This window comes from Carica papaya, chromosome 1 (genome assembly GCF_054855325.1).
Source record: "Carica papaya isolate Zhongbai chromosome 1, ASM5485532v1, whole genome shotgun sequence".
NCBI lineage: Eukaryota > Viridiplantae > Streptophyta > Magnoliopsida > Brassicales > Caricaceae > Carica > Carica papaya.
The window spans coordinates 6,641,308-6,649,671 of NC_142309.1; the positions used below are offsets into that span (position 1 = coordinate 6,641,308).

General features: G+C 28.5%; 1 long non-coding RNA gene across 1 annotated transcript; it reads left to right on the forward strand.

Moving 5' to 3' along the window:
• The first annotated feature begins 318 nt into the window (after positions 1 to 318).
• Positions 319 to 6,679, forward strand: LOC148269128 (uncharacterized). Its single transcript, XR_015818159.1, has 2 exons — positions 319 to 612; positions 6,255 to 6,679. It is a non-coding gene; the product is annotated as an uncharacterized LOC148269128 (long non-coding RNA).
• Positions 6,680 to 8,364: the final 1,685 nt, after the last annotated feature.

Sequence of the window (8,364 nt, forward strand, 5' to 3'; positions counted from 1 at the left end):
CGATCATACGTGTTACTATTTTTTTTAATTGCGTTCTGACCTTTAGTTTTTAATTTTTTTTAAAAAAATACCCTCCGAATCTAAATTTTCACCTTTTTTTCTCAAAGTTATTTTTAATTTCATTCTCAACTTATTTTTTTTCATAATTCTATATTAAATTTAAATTTATTAATTTTTAAAATAAATTTTTACATATTTTTTAATGTTAAAATTAATGTCATGACAAATTTCGGATTCGAAAATTACAAATTAAAATATGGAAAGATTTAGAAATGGAGTAGGGGTGGCCACATGGCCACCATGCACATGAATGAAAAGATTCCCTCCCATTCCTAGGTTGCCACCTCATCCTCTTTATCCCTTCCCCCGTCATATAAATACTAAATAAAATATTTTTTTATCTCTTTCAATCCACCAAATAAAAGAGAAATAAGAGAAGAAAAGAAGAATGGGGAGGAGAGGGAGAGAAGCGAAGGGAAGAAGAGAGTGAGGAAGCATTGGGACGATTGGTGTGGCGGAGGGAAGAAGAAGGTTGATAGAAGACATCACGGGTGGCCTAACTACCGTGTGACCACCCCTCTCACGTAGGTTCTTCTTCCGAACGATCCAAATGTGAGTTCTTTTTCTTCTTCTTTCATGATTATCTTCGTAAATAGTTTAGAATAACATTAATGATGTTTAAAATAAATATATTTTATGTTTGCTTAATTTTAAATAAAAAATTTGAACTTAAATAGAGAGATGGTGAGAATAGTTTGGTGTAGTGAGAGAGTAATAAAAATTAAGTTATATTCATCTATATGTATATATATTTATTTAGGATATATATATGGTAAATATATGTATATACATTATGCATACGAGATATACATATATAAATTATAATGAATATGTGAAAATGTATTTATTTGCATGATTTTGATGTAAATGTATGAAAGGGAGCAAAAAAATATATATGTAAACATATAGATACATTGTGTATGTATCTTTTTCACGTGTCTATGTATAAATATATATATATATATACACACACATATAATTATGTATAAATTAATGCATGTGGGTATATATGATTAAAATAATATTTTATAGGCATGTATAATCCTTATATTTTAATAAGTATTTATATATGTAAACAATAATGTATGAAGGAATATATATATATATATTAAAATAATAATAATAAACTTTATAATTATAGTCATAAAATTTAGAATATGGTGTAAGTTATAAGAATAGAAGAATATGATCAATTAATAAATTTACATAAAAAAATTGTGTGTACTATAAATATATATATTTAAGTATGCATAGTGTATTTGTGTTTAATATAATGATATATGTAGGTATAGTTTATATATATATATATAGAAATGGGTTTTAATAGAGATAAGTATGATTACCACAATATGTAAACATATCTTATAAAAATAAACGGTAATGGAGGGAGATTTTACATATATATATAATGTTATAAGTTTTATAATTATAATTAGATAATTGTATTTTATAAAATAAATAATAATAATAATAATATGATATATATATATATATATGTACATAATAAATGAGTATGTGCTGTGTGTATATAAATATATAAGCATATGTATGTGTGTGTGTATATATACACATATGGGAGAAGAATAAATAAATTAAAATTCAATTAAGAATTAGGTCAATTATGATAGGTATGAAATTATGGAGAATTGAATTTGATTGAATAAACAATTAATAAGAATTAAATTTGATTGGATGTGTAATTGATAAATAGATTAATGTAGCCATAATCTATAATACTTAGGTAAAGGTAATTTTAAATACTAAAAGAAATCAATTTTGGAAATTATCTGATTTAATAAATATGTAAACAAATTAATAAATTTTGTTTTGAATAGAATAGATACAAGAAAATAATTTAAGGAAATAGGAAAAGAATATTTATAATGATTTCTTTTAGAGTTGAATAAATAATAGATAAAATAAATTAAAAAGAAATTATTAATTAATTAAAGTAAAATTAATATAAAATGATAAGAAAGTATTGTTTACAAAATTATGTAATTAATCAAATGGATAAAACAAAAAAAAGTTAGATTGAACAATCGCTTTAATGTCTTGAATAGTTGTAGAAACGAGATGGGCATGCAATATGATTGCATAAAACTCTTGGGTTCGTTGCTGACTCGAGAAGGTTTAGTTGCTATGCAAGTTTTTGTTAATATTTGGATAGTGTTTGGAATTCAAATCAAAATCCTTTAACTCCAAATTCTGTAAGTATATCTAGTAGCTATCCCGAAGTCATATTCACATGTTTTTAAAAATGTTTTCAAGTAAAAACCTAATTAAATTTTAAGTAAAGCTTACAAAATTAAAGAATCATGATTTGATAATCAAGTAAGTGGAAGAAATTGAAAAATGGTGACATGAAATGTTTTAATTTGTGATTTGCTTGTTGCTTGATTGTTGAATGAAGATTGCATGTTTTAAATACTGAATGATAGTTGATAGTTGATGGTATGATGAGTTGAATAGTCTTAATAGAATATTAATAATAGTGCATATTCTCCAATAAGATCATAAACACATAAAATAACTCTCACAAATAAAATAAGATTAACAAAAAAAAATACACATTCTTAAATAAAATTAGAGATTCTAAATAAAACTAATAAAATTAAAAATTTAAAGTAATACACGCATTAAAATATAAATATAAACAAAATGATAACTAAATAAATTACAATAAATAGGAAAATACAGGATTAAGGAGAGTTAGTGAGTTCTATAATAATAGAAAAGAGACTAACTGAGAGATTTAGAATAGTGTAAGATATAGAGTAAGGTTAATTAAGAAAGTGTACAAAGTTTCTAGGAAATATAATAAATCTATGAAGAAAAATAAAAATATCATTCTTAACTAGAATATGAGGAAAAAGAAAACAAAACAAAAACTTGGAAGAAACAAAAATTTAGAGTTAACCTGTTAAGATTACTATGGTTGAAATTCAGTGGTATGGTGAGCCCTATCATTGGGTGGATGGAAACTCTTTCAGACGTGGTTGTGGTGTGTATTATGTTCTAGGTCATCTGGTGATGGATTGTTATGATCATTATGTGTGTTTTGGCTATGTGTGCATCTCTTTACGATAGTAGAAATCCTGATCCCACAATGGTACCAATTAGATAACGAATTCATTCATTCAATCTTAAAAAAAAAACTTTAAAAATTTAATAGCTTTAAATTGATGATTTTGTTGGGGTAAAACGAGAATGGGGGATACCCACTGAAGGGTTTCAGATGTCTCGATTTAGTCAGAAATTTGTAAAAAAATATGATATATGGATATGTGGGATAAATATGGATTAGAGAAAAACTGATGGATGAGTATGATTTTAGAAATAGGTGTGATATGATAATAGTGTACGATATGAGTGGTTATAATTAGAGAATTAAGAAAGGAAAGAAATTAGGGGGATAGCGAGAAAATAATTAGAAAGATGAATTTTAAAAGATAACTAGTAAAGAGAAATAGTGAGGGGAAAAGACTAGATAGAAGGAAGTTAGGGGGAACAATGAAAATGAGATAGGAGATGAAATATTTCTGCATTTAATAGTTTTCAAAGATAAAGGGAAAGAAAATTTTTACATTTCTTATTGACTGTATGTTAGTATGTCGTATGCCTAGGGTGTAGTCTTTTCGATATATTTACTAAGCCTGTTGTTTGCTCATTCCATTCAAATTCTAATCATTTTTCATATTAAACCGATGAAGATAATTTATAGAACCAAATTAAGAATTTCATGTTTTAGTTTTTATCTGGTAAGTTTTAGTCCAGTTGTGGACTCTACAGAATTTTATAACCTCACAAATAATAGAAAATGATAATAGACATATGGAGAAAACATGATTTTTCAAGAAAAAAAAATTAAATACTTAGTGTTTTGCGAGATTTCTTTAATAAATAAAAAAATAACTTGATAAAAATATAGAGATTTATGCATAGTTACATTTCCGCCTATGTTCCCATACAATATTGCGTGTGCATCATACCATGTAGGGTCTGTACTACCCTCGCAAACAAACGAGCTAACCATTAACATGACCATCAAAAATAATTTCTTATGATCATCCATAACTAGAATAAAATGTTAGAGAGGCAAAGAAAATGGATTAGATGACCATAAGAACTTTATGAAAGAATTAGCTTCATCAATTGGTATTTAAAGAAAAAAAAAAAGAATAGAAACTAAAGTGAGATAATTTCAAATATTTATGGATTTATTAATTCTATGACTACCATAAACAAAATAATCGCCTATTCATGACAAACAAATGAGATTATATATTCACAGGTCCAAAATAAAAATTTAGTAATTTTTCAAGAAAAAAGATATTAATGCCTAATCTATAAAGTCTTAACTCAGTGCGGTTCAACTAATTATTATGTATAAATTAAACGCGATTACTCTGGTTAGTGGTCCCATTAATTTGGCTTGATTTTTTTTTTCTCAATTTACAAATGGAAGACTTATAAATTTAATGAAGTTTATAAAATTACTAAAAAAAAATATATGGTTAGTTATTATATTTTTGTTTTAGCTTATAGTATCTAATAAATAATAGATATTTGGTTAAAGAGTGTATTGATGTAATACCCTTAATTCATTTTAATATAATTAAAATTAATGTATAAATATAATTTTTTAGTTTTTAAATTTTTATTTAATGTAAAAATAAAGAAAATTAATTGGGGCATGAAATTGAAAACAATTTTAGGAAAAATTGGTGAAAATTTTGGGTTCTATCAGTGTTTTTAAAAGAAAAATCGAAAACTGAGGATCAAAACACAATTTAAAAAAATTATGCCACATACGACGCCCAATCAGCAACCCCGACGAATCGGAGCGCGCCACGTGACAAGGCACGCTGATGCGATACCACGCGAGAGGCCACGCTGGCGATCCGCGTGCCCGTGATCCGACGGTCCAGATTTGTTCCCGCTCGTACTGACAATCCGGATCTATTCCCTCCTCATACGTGATCGGACAGTCACGATTAAACGCAATGAACGGTCAGATCCACTTCCTATTTAAACAAGATCGGACGGCCCAGATCAAATCACGATGAACAGTTCAGATTCACTTCTTATTTAAACATGATTGGACGGTATATATCAAACACGATCGACGGTCCAGATTAGAAGGAAACGGATATATACTCTCTTTACGTCAAACTCTAACCCTAGCTGCCAGACCCCCCCTGCCAGAGAAGAAAGCATTCACCATGAAGGGAGTCGACCGCCGTCTGCCGCCGCACCAGAGCTACCTCCGACCGCCAAAAGAGGTAAAAAAAATTTTATTCGTTCGAAATTCAATTTTGAACACCTCCATGGTCAAATCAGAGCAAAACGACCAGCAGATAAAGCTTGGTAGCGCCGTCGCGGAAAAAAGAAAAAATCACCTCCGATGAGGCTCTTTTCGATTCCCATTTTGTGTAATTTTTTCACCATTATAATCACCATCCCTTTTTATGTAGGTTGACCAAAGCAAAATAACCAACCGCGAAGGTGAGCCAGCGGGGCCGCCGCACCGAAGAACTCTGCCATCGGTAAGCTTTGGTTCTTTGACTTTTTTCGGCCAACCAATACCCTTTAATGTGTTTTCTCACAGGGATTGGTATAAAATCGGCCAAAAATAGCCAACTCGAGGTAAACCGCCGCCCGTGTGCCGTTGCCAGAGCACGGCAGAGCCGCTGTGCCGGAATTCTGAAATTGGCCAAAAAAGAGTTTTTAACACTGATTTTGAATTTTTTTTTTGTATTTCTAGATACTTGAAGCGCGTTTTAATCTTCGAAAAAAAATTTAGGGAATCTAGGGACCGCCAATAGGCGCAATTAAAAACTTAGCATTCGGACACCAATTCGAGTAAAAATCTTTCACCTTATTCCCTGTTATAGAATTGAAGTTTAATTTTAAATAATATAGTATTTTGTGAAACTTAAAAAATATTCGTAATTAATTAGATGTTACTAATGGAGTCGGAACCGGTTACTTATTACTGTTTCTTATGTTTAACTGATTGTCTGATTTTACAGTTTTTGAATGCATGATAATGCACTGAAATTTGTATGATGATGCGATTGTGTTTCCTTTATGCATATATTGTTTGTTTTATGTGATTACGGTTAAATTGAAAAATTGAAAATTAAATATAAACGTGAAATTGTTTGATTAAGTAGTTGAATGAACGGCAGCCTTACTGAATATCCTAGGAGATGGTGGACGGACCGGGTACATAAGAAATCTTACTGTGAACATTGTCTCATACCAGACGAGGTATCGATGATGGGTAATTTGGCACTCATACCGAATGAGGTATGAGGAAGGCCTGTTTCACCCTCATACCAAACGGAGTATTAAGAAATGGTATCTTTTGGAACTCATACCAGACAAAGTATGGGAACGGTCCATTATTTAAAAATATTGAATAAAGGTTCACGTGTAGTGAGAATATCCCTATGAACCCCCATGGATACCAGTAGGCTGATAAAAGAGAAAAGTTGTTGTTCTGACTGATTACATATGATATTATAATATTGTTTATGTTATTTACTCTATAAATTAGTTTTGGAAATCTCGCTATGGTAAGCATGCAATAAATGATTTTATTTATGATAAACGAATTTTACTTAAATTAAAAGCTTCATTAGTTTTTTTTTTTTTAATTTCTACCAACTTTTATTTCTGTGTTGGTGAGTAACGTGATATTATTACTGGACTAGTGTAACTCACTCTTTTATTAACCATTTCATATCAAGAGAACCAAGATTCAGAACCCGATCTACAATAGGGTTGCGAGTAGAATGTTCAGTTTGTTTACTTTTTATTTATTTCTTTGATTATTAATTGTTCTTTTAGAATGGTCATTCTCGTAACCCTATTGAATATCCTGAATTATTTTGTAAAAAATATAAACATTAACTATTTATTTCACTTCTGCACTAAATTTATAATTTACTTTCTTTGAAGTTCACGGACCGTTATAATTGAAGAGTTGATAAAAGACCAAAAGTTCAATAGACGTAGTCAACGCTCGAGTTATGAATTAGATAAAATTACTGCAAAAATAACTTTTAAAATAGCTTTAAAGTGAGAAATAGTATTTCATACTATTTTAGAAAATGTTGGGAGAAAAAAAAAAGTAAAAATGATTTTATTTTATTTTTTATTTTTAGAATAATTTAAATATTAATGAAAATATATGTAACACAGATATTATATTAAATGACACGTGACACGATCATTATAGTGTTAGTGGCTACTGTTTGAGAAAAATTAATTCGAATATTTTTAAAAGTATATGAAGTAATTTAACACAAAATTAAATATGAATTGAATCAAATAAGTACCAATAATTAAAAATATGTTGAAGAGAGGGCTCCAATTGGTAGAAAAAAACCCGCAACCCTTGGGGTTATCCTGCACTTAGAAGAAGAAGTAGAAAAAGGAATAAATATAGTGATAATTTGATTCTTCGTCGCCGTAGTAAATAGGAGAGAAAATCGAATTTCTTTCTTCGTCTTTAAAAAAAAAAATAGAAGTTAATTAACTGTGACACGTTCACTAAAAAAAAATACTTTTGTAGCAAATCATTTATTAAGAACCTTTAAATTTAACATTAAAGTCAACAGTTTTGGTCAAAATTTTGAAAGTTTATAATATAGGAATTTCTTGTTAAAAATTTCTATATAATATAATAAAAGTCGAAGGAATTTGATAATTTACCCACTAGATAATTGTATTTCTACTTTATCTACAATGAAATTCATATTTGAAGCAAACCAAATTTAATGGACAAGAAAAAATAAATTTATAAGCCTGTTAACCCGTTCCAAATGAATTTGTGCTCCACGTCAGAAGCCTCATTTCAAATTCAACATGTTCGAAAGAAGGGAAGGAGTTTTTTATGTAACTTCAGGAAAATCTAGGTCGTGCTCACGAAATGCCACTTCTAACCCGTCTATAAAGATGCCTAAAACAATTAACATTGTACGTAAGATATTAAGTAAATTAAATTACTGACAATATAATATTTTTTAATAATAATTTAGTCGTTACATAAATTAAAACATTCTCTAATCATAGTCAGTTGCTTTTTGTAGCTTATTCTTGTTTATTTATCATACAATTAAATTATTCCTTTTTTGTATTCTCTAAATAATGTTATTTGAAATATTATTATTTTCCCTATTTTACAGTGATGTAACTAACATGCCACACTTGTATTTATGACTTTAAATCCTGAACTGAATATTACGGACATGTTTTATTAAGTGATAAAGATGATTATATAGAAACTGAATT